This window comes from Rattus norvegicus, chromosome 14 (genome assembly GCF_036323735.1).
Source record: "Rattus norvegicus strain BN/NHsdMcwi chromosome 14, GRCr8, whole genome shotgun sequence".
NCBI lineage: Eukaryota > Metazoa > Chordata > Mammalia > Rodentia > Muridae > Rattus > Rattus norvegicus.
The window spans coordinates 50,829,584-50,843,905 of NC_086032.1; the positions used below are offsets into that span (position 1 = coordinate 50,829,584).

Consider the following 14,322-nt stretch of genomic DNA (forward strand, 5'->3'; position numbering starts at 1 on the left):
CTTTATTTTAGAATTAATTCTGTTAATAGTTGTAAAGGTTCGTTGAAACTGTGAGTGGTATCAGTATTTCCATACCATTTCCACAGCAGAAGATAGCCAATATGCTACTTTTCCTGCTTATATAATACGTCTGATCCACAGCCTGAGAGCTGTATTCCTATGTGATACTATTTGCCAAGTAAAGCTCATTCCACAGACCAGTTTTTAAGAACCCGCCAAAATGGTTCCCTTTCTTTGGAATTTGGTTGTGTAGGAGTTCAGAGACTTTGACTTATCACCTTTGTTTGGTTGTAAAGCTCTGGACTATGGAAATTAATTAAGCTTGCACTTAATTAAGAAGATTTAAAGGGAGAAAGAAAAAAATCAATGTCAAAAAGACAGTGGAGTCTTGGGAGAAAAATTTGACATATTTCGGTGAGTTTTCTTCTTGGATTCATTTTTGCAACATCTTTTTTTCACACCCAAGATCAAAAGACGCTGAACCTCTTTGGGGAAAAAACAGCCTGCCTGCAATGCAATTTGCTATGGGAGAGAAATTATCTAGCTTCTATGAATCAAGACCTCTCTTTCTCTCTCTCTCTCTCTCTCTCTCTCTCTCTCTCTCTCTCTCTCTCTCTCCCTGTCGATCTCTCTGTCGATCGCCATGCACTTGTGTTATGTGGAGGGGAGGGGGCAGTGCATAGAGTTAATCTAAACCTAAAGTATTATTCTGCAAAACATTTATTGCTATTTTTCATGAAATCGGGAAGAATGAAATAAAGATTTAGGGAAATTGGCTTTTTAAATGTTAAGTTATAATCACAGATATGGTACAAATTTTAATCCTGAAGCTAAAAAGTAACTTACACAGGAGGATATACTCTCAACGAATCATTACCTTGGTTATTTGCTAAAAACCAACTTCCCTAAACATAATGTTGATCCTCCCCTGCCCCCACGCATCATAGTAACTCCTCACTTTTTTCTGTCAATGCTCTGAGTTTTCTGTGAGTTTGTGACATGTCAGGGAAGCCCATACTCCACAACTCAGGAAAGACAATAATGCAATTCAGTCAAAATATATCTGACATTCATGAGCAATGGCCACTAAAATAGTGGCTATCCCTTTGTTCTGAGTGTAAAATAAGGCTGCCTGTCTGAGTGGGGCCATATTCCATTAACTAATTCGAAATTAAAGAGAGACTTGTCACTTTGAGGCCATGAAAATGATTGCTGATGGGTCTACTCTAAGTTGCTCTACACCTATGATGGCACCCAAAATGTGTTTTGTTGCCTAAGTACACACACAAGAAGTGAGAAGTAGCCTTCGATAGCCATGAAGTTAGATATAAAGATGTGTTAAAATCCCCTTGGTTTTGAGAGGTTTGTTCTTTTCACTTAACATAGGCTGATCTGCACAGTGTGTTCCTTCTGAGTCCTGTTATAAATTTCTGACAGATTTGGAATGGAAGTTCACATCTAAGTATCAATGCATATAAATGAAGGAAATATTCCTATCTAAAACTTGGATTTATAAAGATCATCTAAATTAGGGAGACTATACTAGCGAATATAACTGGTGCAAGGAAGAAGACAAACGAGAGACTGGGCTTTATTCCCAGTTCAAGGAAAAAAATGCATACATACATGCATACATAACATACATACATAGAATTACAATGCTTTTTTGCTTAAAGATTTTTATTTGCTTTACTGCCACCTAAAAATTACCCTTGATGCTTCCTGGTTGCTGCCGCTGCAGAGAGCCCCTGGGCAGCACCCCACGAGCGAACTTGAGCCTCGGGACCACAGGTAAGACCAAATTTTCTGCTGCAAGAAAGCTGCTTGGTGAACTCAAGACACAGGCCCACAGGAACAGCTGAAGACCTGTAGAGAGGAAAAACTACACGCCCGAAAGCAGAACACTCTGTCCCCATAACTGACTGAAAGAGAGGAAAACAGGTCTACAGCACTCCTGACACACAGGCTTATAGGACAGTCTAGCCACTGTCAGAAATAGCAGAACAAAGTAACACTAGAGATAATCTGATGGCGAGAGGCAAGCGCACGAACCCAAGCAACAGAAACCAAGACTACATGTCATCATCGGAGCCCAATTCTCCCACCAAAACAAACATGGAATATCCGAACACACCAGAAAAGCAAGATCTAGTTTCAAAATCATATTTGATCATGATGCTGGAGGACTTCAAGAAAGACGTGAACACACTTAGGGAAACACAGGAAAACATTAATAAACAAGTAGAAGCCTACAGAGAGGAATCGCAAAAATCCCTGAAAGAATTCCAGGAAAACACAATCAAACAGTTGAAGGAATTAAAAATGGAAATAGAAGCAATCAAGAAAGAACACATGGAAACAACCCTGGATATAGAAAACCAAAGAAGAGACAAGGAGCTGTAGATACAAGCTTCACCAACAGAATACAAGAGATGGAAGAGAGAATCTCAGGAGCAGAAGATTCCATAGAAATCATTGACTCAACTGTCAAAGATAATGTAAAGCGGAAAAAGCTACTGGTCCAAAACATACAGGAAATCCAGGACTCAATGAGAAGGTCAAACCTAAGGATAATAGGTACAGAAGAGAGTGAAGACTCCCAGCTCAAAGGACCAGTAAATATCTTCAACAAAATCATAGAAGAAAACTTCCCTAACCTAAAAAAAGAGATACCCATAGACATACAAGAAGCCTACAGAACTCCAAATAGATTGGACCAGAAAAGAAACACCTCCCATCACATAATTGTCAAAACACCAAACGCACAAAATAAAGAAAGAATATTAAAAGCAGTAAGGGAAAAAGGTCAAGTAACATATAAAGGGAGACCTATCAGAATCACACCAGACTTCTCGCAAGAAACTATGAAGGCCAGAGGATCCTGGACTGATGTCATACAGACCCTAAGAGAACACAAATGCCAGCCCAGGTTACTGTATCCAGCAAAACTCTCAATTAACATTGATGGAGAAACCAAGATATTCCATGACAAAACCAAATTTACACAATATCTTTCTACAAATCCAGCACTACAAAGGATAATAAATGGTAAAGCCCAACATAAGGAGGCAAGCTATACCCTAGAAGAAGCAAGAAACTAATCGTCTTGGCAACAAAACAAAGAGAATGAAAGCACACAAACATAACCTCACATCCAAATATGAATATAAAGGGAAACAATAATCACTATTCCTTAATATCTCTCAATATCAATGGCCTCAACTCCCCAATAAAAAGACATAGATTAACAAACTGGATACGCAACGAGGACCCTGCATTCTGCTGCCTACAGGAAACACACCTCAGAGACAAAGACAGACACTACCTCAGAGTGAAAGGCTGGAAAACAACTTTCCAAGCAAATGGTCAGGAGAAGCAAGCTGGAGTAGCCATTCTAATATCAAATAAAATCAATTTCCAACTAAAAGTCATCAAAAAAGATAAGGAAGGACACTTCATATTCATCAAAGGAAAAATCCACCAAGATGAACTCTCAATCCTAAATATATATGCCCCAAATACAAGGGCACCTACATACGTAAAAGAAACCTTACTAAAGCTCAAAACACACATTGCACCTCACACAATAATAGTGGGAGATTTCAACACCCCACTCACATCAATGGACAGATCATGGAAACAGAAATTAAACAGTGATGTCGACAGACTAAGAGAAGTCATGAGCCAAATGGACTTAACGGATATTTATAGAACATTCTATCCTAAAGCAAAAGGATATACCTTCTTCTCAGCTCCTCATGGTACTTTCTCCAAAACTGACCATATAATTGGTCAAAATACGGGCCTCAACAGGTACAGAAAGATAGAAATAATCCCATGCGTGCTATCGGACCACCACGGCCTAAAACTGGTCTTCAATAACAATAAGGGAAGAATGCCCACATATACGTGGAAATTGAACAATGCTCTACTCAATGATAACCTGGTCAAGGAAGAAATAAAGAAAGAAATTAAAAACTTTTTAGAATTTAATGAAAATGAAGATACAACATACTCAAACTTATGGGACACAATGAAAGCTGTGCTAAGAGGAAAACACATGGCGCTGAGTGCCTGCAGAAAGAAACAGGAAAGAGCATATGTCAGCAGCTTGACAGCACACCTAAAAGCTCTAGAACAAAAAGAAGCAAATACACCCAGGAGGAGTAGAAGGCAGGGAATAATCAAACTCAGAGCTGAAATCAACCAAGTAGAAACAAAAAGGACCATAGAAAGAATCAACAGAACCAAAAGTTGGTTCTTTGAGAAAATCAACAAGATAGATAAACCCTTGCCAAACTAACGAGAGGACACAGAGAGTGCATCCAAATTAACAAAATCAGAAATGAAAAGGGAGACATAACTACAGATTCAGAGGAAATTCAAAAAATCATCAGATCTTACTATAAAAACCTATATTCAACAAAATTTGAAAATCTTCAGGAAATGGACAATTTCCTAGACAGATACCAGGTATCGAAGTTAAATCAGGAACAGATAAACCAGTTAAACAACCCCATAACTCCTAAGAAAATAGAAGCAGGCATTAAAGGTCTCCCAACCAAAAAGAGCCCAGGTCCAGACAGGTTTAGTGCAGAATTCTATCAAACCTTCATAGAAGACCTCATACCAATATTATCCAAACTATTCCACAAAATTGAAACAGATGGAGCCCTACCGAATGCCTTCTACGAAGCCACAATTATTCTTATACCTAAACCACACAAAGACACAACAAAGAAAGAGAACTTCAGAACAATTTCCCTTATGAATATCGACGCAAAAATACTCAATAAAATTCTGGCAAACCGAATTCAAGAACACATCAAAACAATCATCCACCATGATCAAGTAGGCTTCATCCCAGGCATGCAGGGATGGTTTAATATACGGAAAACCATCAACGTGATCCATTATATAAACAAACTGAAAGAACAGAACCACATGATCATTTCATTAGATGCTGAGAAAGCATTTGACAAAATTCAACACCCCTTCATGATAAAAGTACTGGAAAGAATAGGAATTCAAGGCCCATACCTAAACATAGTAAAAGCCATATACAGCAAACCAGTTGCTAACATTAAACTAAATGGAAACTTGAAGCAATCCCACTAAAATCAGGGACTAGACAAGGCTGCCCACTCTCTCCCTACTTATTCAATATAGTTCTTGAAGTTGTAGCCAGAGCAATCAGACAACAAAAGGAGATCAAGGGGATACAGATCGGAAAAGAAGAGGTCAAAATATCACTATTTGCAGATGACATGATAGTATATTTAAGTGATCCCAAAAGTTCCACCAGAGAACTACTAAAGCTGATAAACAACTTCAGCAAAGTGGCTGGGTATAAAATTAACTCAAATAAATCAGTTGCCTTCCTTTATACAAAAGAGAAACAAGCCGAGAAAGAAATTAGGGAAACGACACCCTTCATAATAGACCCAAATAATATAAAGTACCTCGGTGTGACTTTAACCAAGCAAGTAAAATATCTGTACAATAAGAACTTCAAGACACTGAGGAAAGAAATTGAAGAAGACCTCAGAAGATGGAAAGATCTCCCATGCTCATGGATTGGCAGGATTAATATAGTAAAAATGGCCATTTTACCAAAAGCAATCTACAGATTCAATGCAATCCCCATCAAAATACCAATCCAATTCTTCAAAGAGTTAGACAGAACAATTTGCAAATTCATCTGGAATAACAAAAAACCCAGGATAGCTAAAGCTATCCTCAACAATAAAAGGACTTCAGGGGGAATCACTATCCCTGAACTCAAGCAGTATTACAGAGCAATAGTGATAAATACTGCATGGTATTGGTACAGAGACAGACAGATAGACCAATGGAATAGAATTGAAGACCCAGAAATGAACCCACACACCTATGGTCACTTGATTTTTGACAAAGGAGCCAAAACCATCCAATGGAAAAAAGATAGCATTTTCAGCAAATGGTGCTGGTTCAACTGGAGGTCAACATGTAGAAGAATGCAGATCGATCCATGCTTATCACCCTGTACAAAGCTTAAGTCCAAGTGGATCAAGGACCTCCACATCAAACCAGACATACTCAAACTAATAGAAGAAAAACTAGGGAAACATCTGGAACACATGGGCACTGGAAAAAATTTCCTGAACAAAACACCAATGGCTTATGCTCTAAGATCAAGAATCGACAAATGGGATCTCATAAAACTGCAAAGCTTCTGAAAGGCAAAGGACACTGTGGTTAGGACAAAAGGGCAACCAACAGATTGGGAAAAGATCTTTACCAATCCTACAACAGATAGAGGCCTTATATCCAAAATATACAAAGAACTCAAGAAGTTAGACCACAGGGAAACAAATAACCCTATTAAAAAATGGGGTTCAGAGCTAAACAAAGAATTCACACCTGAGGAATGCCGAATGGCTGAGAAACACCTAAAGAAATGTTCAACATCTTTAGTCATAAGGGAAATGCAAATCAAAACAACCCTGAGATTTCACCTCACACCAGTGCGATTGGCTAAGATCAAAAACTCAGGTGACAGCAGATGCTGGCGAGGATGTGGAGAAAGAGGAACACTCCTCCATTGTTGGTGGGATTGCAGACTGGTAAAACCATTCTGGAAATCAGTCTGGAGGTTCCTCAGAAAATTGGACATTGAACTGCCTGAGGATCCAGCTATACCTCTCTTGGGCATATACCCAAAAGATGCTTCAACATATAAAAGAGACACGTGCTCCACTATGTTCATCGCAGCCTTATTTATAATAGCCAGAAAATGGAAAGAACCCAGATGCCCTTCAACAGAGGAATGGATACAGAAAATGTGGTACATCTACACAATGGTATATTACTCAGCTATCAAAAACAACGAGTTTATGAAATTCGTAGGCAAATGGTTGGAACTGGAAAATATCATCCTGAGTGAGCTAACCCAATCACAGAAAGACATACATGGTATGCACTCATTTATAAGTGGCTATTAGCCCAAATGCTTGAATTACCCTAGATCCCTAGAACAAACGAAACTCAAGACGGATGATCAAAATGTGAATGCTTCACTCCTTCTTTTTTTTTTTTTTTATGCTTTGAAGGAGCTGTTTTATTTACAAGTCACATATATTTTTTTTATTTTATTTATTTTTTTTATTATCTTGAGTATTTCTTATATACATTTCAAGTGTTATTCCCTTTCCCGGTTTCCGGACAGACATCACCCTCCCCCCTCCCCTTCCTTGTGGGTGTTCCCCTCCCAAACCTCCCCCCATTGTCACCCTCCCCCCATAGTCTAGTTCACTGGGGGTTCAGTCTTAGCAGGACCCAGGGCTTCCCCTTCCACTGGTGCTCTTATTAGGATATTCATTGCTACCTATGGGGACAGAGTCCAGGGTCAGTCCATGTATAGTCTTTAGGTAGTGGCTTAGTCCCTGGAAGCTCTGGTTGCTTGACATTGTTGTACTTTTGGGGTCTCGAGCACCTTCAAGCTCTTCCAGTTCTTTCTCTGATTCCTTCAACGGGGGACCTATTCTCAGTTCAGTGGTTTGCTGCTGGCATTCGCCTCTGTATTTGCTGTATTCTGGCTGTGTCTCTCAGGAGCGATCTACATCCGGCTCCTGTCGGTCTGCACTTCTTTGCTTCATCCATCTTGTCTAATTGGGTGGCTGTATATGTATGGGCCACCTGTGGGGCAGGCTCTGAATGGGTGTTCCTTCAGTCTCTGTTTTAATCTTTGCCTCTCCCTTCCCTGCCAAGGGTATTCTTTTTCCTCATTTAAAGAAGGAGTGAAGCATTCACATTTTGATCATCCGTCTTGAGTTTCCTTTGTTCTAGGGATCTAGGGTAATTCAAGCATTTGGGCTAATAGCCACTTATCAATGAGTGCATACCATGTATGTCTTTCTGTGAGTGGGTTAGCTCACTCAGGATGATATTTTCCAGTTCCAACCATTTGCCTACGAATTTCATAAACTCGTTGTTTTTGATAGCTGAGTAATATTCCATTGTGTAGATGTACCACATTTTCTGTATCCATTCCTCTGTTGAAGGGCATCTGGGTTCTTTCCAGTTTCTGGCTATTATAAATAAGGCTGCGATGAACATAGTGGAGCACGTGTCTCTTTTATATGTTGAGGCATCTTTTGGGTATATGCCCAAGAGAGGTATGGCTGGATCCTCAGGCAGTTCAATGTCCAATTTTCTGAGGAACCTCCAGACTGATTTCCAGAATGGTTTTACCAGTCTGCAATCCCACCAACAATGGAGGAGTGTTCCTCTTTCTCCACATCCTCGCCAGCATCTGCTGTCACCTGAGTTTTTGATCTTAGCCATTCTCACTGGTGTGAGGTGAAATCTCAGGGTTGTTTTGATTTGCATTTCCCTTATGACTAAAGATGTTGAACATTTCTTTAGGTGTTTCTCAGCCATTCGGCATTCCTCAGCTGTGAATTCTTTGTTCAGCTCTGAACCCCATTTTTTAATAGGGTTATTTGTTTCCCTGCGGTCTAACTTCTTGAGTTCTTTGTATATTTTGGATATAAGGCCTCTATCTGTTATAGGATTGGTAAAGATCTTTTCCCAATCTGTTGGTTGTCGTTTTGTCCTAACCACAGTGTCCTTTGCCTTACAGAAGCTTTGCAGTTTTATGAGATCCCATTTGTCGATTCTTGATCTTAGAGCATAAGCCATTGGTGTTTTGTTCAGGAAATTTTTTCCAGTGCCCATGTGTTCCAGATGCTTCCCTAGTTTTTCTTCTATTAGTTTGAGTGTGTCTGGTTTGATGTGGAGGTCCTTGATCCACTTGGACTTAAGCTTTGTACAGGGCTTCACTCCTTCTTTTAATGAGGAAAAAGAATACCCTTCTCAGGGAAGGGAGAGGCAAAGATTAAAACAGAGACTTAAGGAACACCCATTCAGAGCCTGCCCCACATGTGGCCCATACATATACAGCCCCCCAATTAGACAAGATGGATTAAGCAAAGAAGTGCAGACCGACAGGAGCCGGATGTAGATCGCTCCTGAGAGACACAGCCAGAATACAGCAAATACAGAGGCGAATGCCAGCAGCAAACCACTGAACTGAGAATAGGTCCCCTATTGAAGGAATCAGAGAAAGAACTGGAAGAGCTTGAAGGGGCTCGAGACCCCAAAAGTACAACAATGCCAAGCAACCAGAGCTTCCAGGGACTAAGCCACTACCTAAAGACTATACATGGACTGCCCTGGACTCTGACCCCATAGGTAGCAATGAATATCGTAGTAAGAGCACCAGTGGAAGGGGAAGCCCTGGGTCCTGCTAAGACTGAACCCCCAGTGAACTAGTCTATGGGGGGAGGGCGGCAATGGGGGGAGGGTTGGGAGGGGAACACCCATAAGGAAAGGGAGGTGGGAGGGGGATGTTTGCCCGGAAACCGGGAAAGGGAATAACACTCGAAATGTATATAAGAAATACTCAAGTTAATAAAAAAAAAAAGAAAAAAAATTACCCTTAATAACCAAGTTAACTGTTCTTCACAACCAAGAGCAAAAATCCTTTGATGCTAAATATCTTTGGGGAAAATCATCCTGCAAGTTTTTCACTGGGGAAACTGAAACAGGACAAAAACTGAGAAAGTGAGACCAGCCTGGGCTAAGCAGGTACAAGAAGAAGTATATAAAGACTCCATCTCAAAACACAAGAAAAAAATCCTGATTATCAAACAGAATATACAGTAATTGACACAACTTATCTTTAAGTCCAATTATCTCATGATATGTCAATACCACTTGAAATTAATACCTCTCTAACTAGGCTATGCCCTTACTTATGCACGACTAGTGAAGTTTGAAAAATAACATTGCCTAGCAATGACTAGTAGTTGGTCAAGATCTAATAACAACATTTTGATGTTATGACAATCATCCAAAATAAAATAGACCAAGACTGGGTAGAGAGTTCACCAAGTATGATATGGACCATAAGAACAGGAGTTCTAACTCTACTGAATAGCACTTACTGAAATGGAAGGTGGGTGGGTGTGCCTGCCCTTTTGTAATCCTACTGGTCACAAGATGGACATTAGGAATCCTTGAAACCCACTTAATAGACAGACTAGTTGAACCAGTCTGTTCTGCATTCAGAAGAGACCCTGTCAGTTTAATAAGGTGAAGAGTGATTGAAGAAGTTACTCCCCCCATAAACCTAGCACCTCTACACACATGCACACATGCATACATGCTCTCACACATGTGCCTGCATGCATACACACACAATTAAAATAAATGAAATATAGTACATCTTTATAAAATTGTTAATTTACAAAATGTTCGCTTTCTCTCCAAATAGCACCAGACTTGTTGAAGATGCTCACTAAAATAAATATGCCATTAATCCCTAAGGGAAAAAATGTGTTGCAAGCAATTACCTTATCAAAATTTTCATAGCACACTTGACTTTCAGAACATGCCTTTTGTGGTATACATAATGCATGGGCCTTTAACTGTGAGTGTTATTAACATTTTAGGATTAACTTTTTCTCACAAAACTAATGAATATTAAAGTACTGATTTTTACGTAGCATTTCTTCACCCAAAAATGTAAAACAATCCTCTTTATAAATTATTTATGCTGATGATTGAGCTGGTTTAAAATAGAAGTGCTTCTTTCCTACTTTTTGTCAGCTTAACACACATCAGAGTTACCCAGGAAGACAATATTTCATTCGCTTGTGAATATGCTTTATGATATCATCTGTAGGTAAGTCTATACAGCATCTTCTTGAATCATGGTTGATGCGGAACAGGACACTCTGAGTGGTGCCACCCTTCTGAGCATGGTCCTGGGTTGTATAAAAACTCAGGCTGATCAAGCATTCCTCCATGGTCTCTATTTCAGTTCCTGCCCAGACTTCCTTCATTAATGAAGTCAATGATTTGAAAGTATCAAACAGATCAACCCTTTCCTCCACAAGTTTCTTTTGGTCAGTGGTCATCTCAACAATAAAATCTCTAAGACAGAAAGTAAATGGGCAGTGAATATATGCATAGTCATATGCCTAGGGTGTGTAGCATACAGATGAACTTCCAGCAATCTGTTCTCTACATAATTTTTTATTATTTGTAAATTGGTGATCATTTTCTAGGTCAAATTTTACACACTGAGTTTAATATTTGTTACCAGTATATCACTTTGGGATTTCAATTCAAATGACTTCTTTCTATTTTATATACATTGTTTTTTTGCATGTATGTATGACTGTTTGAAGGTGTCAGATCTCAGAGTTACAGACAGTTGTGAGTTGCCAAGTGGGTGCTGAGAATTGAACCTGAGTCCTCAGGAAGAATAGTCACTACTTTTACCCGCTGAGCTATTGAGAGAAAAGATTTTTCTTGGTTCACCTATCAAAATTTATCAATTATCAAGTTTTAAATTTAAATTTAATTTAAAATTATCAAGTCATAAATTTTTGAGAGTCTTACCTAAAAGACATTGTTCTTATTTCCAATTATACTCATCACAGACTCCATTACGTGACCTACTCTGTGTCATGAATGTGTGTCTGATTGTGACAGCTGAGGTTCCTTCATGAACTGTTAATATAGCACAACTACCAGCACATGCTGTTATTTCAAATGTAATTGCTCAAAATTAAAGAACACTCTTGACTGTTCAGCTCATATGTAAGTCAGTTTCTATATCTTGAGATTGTGCTCATAAAGACACTGCACTTTAAGCACTAACACAATTTTTTTCAAGTGTGAAAACATACACAGTGCTAGAATTGCCATGTATTTTGTCTATACCATGTTACTGATCAGCAAGGCTGAACATTTTCAGATTTCCTTCTTAGTGTTAGTGTTTGTTTTGCTTTGTTTTGTTTGTTTGTTTTTCTTTTTCAGCAGGTTTATATTGTCAAACTCAAAAGGAAAGAAAGAAAAAGAAAGAAAGAAAGAAAGAAAGAAAGAAAGAAAGAAAGAAAGAAAGAGAGAGAGAGAGAAAGAAAGAAGTTTCTTTTTTGTGAAGTACATAATGCTGTACTTCATGGGAAAAGAAGGGGGATGACTCTAATCAATTTCCATTCAGAAGTCTCTTGTTTCTACTCTGAATACATTTCTATCCATCCACAAGGCAACACATTCTAATACCAGGGAATATACAAATAAAATAACATATGTTAAGATTCTTTAGAGTAAAGTAAGAGATGCATAAATCCACTTTTCCCAATTATAAAATGAATCAATTAATAATGATGTATGTTTTTTAATGAAGCAAATAGTAAAAAAGGAAGAACTATATGTGGAAGACAAATACCATATGTACATAACTATTTTCTTTATATTATTACATCCTTTTTCTATATTATTAGGGAGAACCTATTTCTAAGCAAAAGAAATTTTACTTTATATATTAAAATATATTAAAGTGTGAACCAACCAATAAATTGCTGCCATTTCTAGAGTCCAAATCTCTTCTAATGTCAAACAACCAGGCATTTGGAAGATAGAGCTATCTCACTTAGGTTAACAGTTTCCTTAAAGTTTTACTGACAAACATGAAAATCTCCTACTAAGTCTGATTGCTCAGAAAAGGTTACCTCAAGAACTGTAGGTTAACACCTCTCAGATAATCTGCCAGGAGACATGATGATAGATGCCCAGTCAGGTTGCATTGTCTTAGCTCTAACAGCAACCGATTGCTGTGCCTTTGATACCTGTCCATACATAATTCCATTAATGCCCCATAAAAGGCATTCAGAGGAGTTTCCCTTGATGAGAGAGAGAGAGAGAGAGAGAGAGAGAGAGAGAGAGATTGATTCTGCTTCTTGCCTCTTCAATACTTTTTTCCATGAGTGAAAAAATATACTAACAGGGAGTATTCAAGAGGGACTTCTTCTTTCTTTTCCAAATAGGATTTATAACATGTCAGGAACTCAACACTTTTCAATATTGAAGTATATAATACATTTTAATATTTCACAAAGCAAAAGCTTCAGGTTTAGCAAATAGGAAACATTTTATTCCATAGTTCTCTGAACCTGTGTTTCATTGAAACTATTATTATTACGATAGATTTTTGACTAGAATTTCCATGTGGGCAAATGCCTGTCCAATAACCAAGAAATGGGAGGCAGCAGAAGTAAGTCATAATCAAGTAAACAGTCAATGAAGCTGATGACACTTAGAATCACAGTCATACTGGAAAGTGATCCTGAAGGCTTAGTGCATTGAGACTGTTGAAAGTAGTCCCTTGCAAGCAGCAGCTGGATCTCAACAGAGGATGAACTGTTGTTGTAAAATTATAAAAATAAAAAAGTATGGTTGTCTTTTACCCTGCTAGGTCCGCACCACAGTGTCCCAAGATATCTGCTACATATCTTGGTGGAAACATATCCCAGCCGCACACTTTCCTACACTCAAACCCTCACATAAAAGAACACACAACACAATAACCTTTGACCCAATTGGTAAGATATAATTGCCCACTTAAACATACAAAGCCCGGTACCATCCATCCCTTGAGAACATTAATAACAACCTGTAAATACATAGAGTGGAATCTTAAAATCACCTGCCATGGCGGTGATTTTCTGTCTCCCTTTCTGTTCTAGTCTCCTCCTCTTCCTTCAAACTTCTCTCCCACCCATCCTTCCTTCTCCTCCAATGACAGGCCTCCTTCTATCATGTACCTGCCCCTCACCTGTATTTTACAAATTCAATAGGGAGGTGGTTCTGGTGAAGTCACCTGAGTTCTGAGAAGGTGACTATGCAGCTGTCCTTGGGGCAGTGGAATTAGCATCAAAATACAGATAACGTGAGGGCAAACCACAACACTGAACTAAATGTCATCTGAGGAAATGAACTCCATTTCAGGCCAACAGAAGTCCTATAGTACACATGCAGGCATTTGACCTTCCCAAATATGGAAATTGAGCCATGAATGACAGCTAACAGAAGCAATAGCTACAAACAGGAACTCCCAAGACTAAGGATATTAGAATTAATAAGCAAAAATGAAAAAAAAAATACATGTAAAAATTTTAAAATGCAAAAACAGTGATACAAAAAAATTACTAGGCAGCAGTTGGCTATCAGGAATCTAGGAACTTTTAATATGTAACAAATGCAAACACAAGCATTGAGAAGAAAATATTGAAAACAATGATTCAAATATTGTCTTAAAGTCCACTTTCGAGGTATTTTTTAACACTTGGGGTGTTTTGAGCTGGAATGTTAGGAAATTATGTGGCATATTGCAGCAGATATATGATGATGGAAATATGTAAGAGAAGAATTGTGAAATGAGGTTAGAAATTGGCTAAGATGGTAGCAAAATGGTGCACACCCAGATCA

At 38.5% G+C, this 14,322-nt stretch overlaps 1 protein-coding gene across 1 annotated transcript in view; it reads right to left on the reverse strand.

Moving 5' to 3' along the window:
- Window positions 1-14,322, reverse strand: part of Dthd1 (death domain containing 1) — a 103,524-nt gene that overhangs the window by 55,890 nt on the left and 33,312 nt on the right.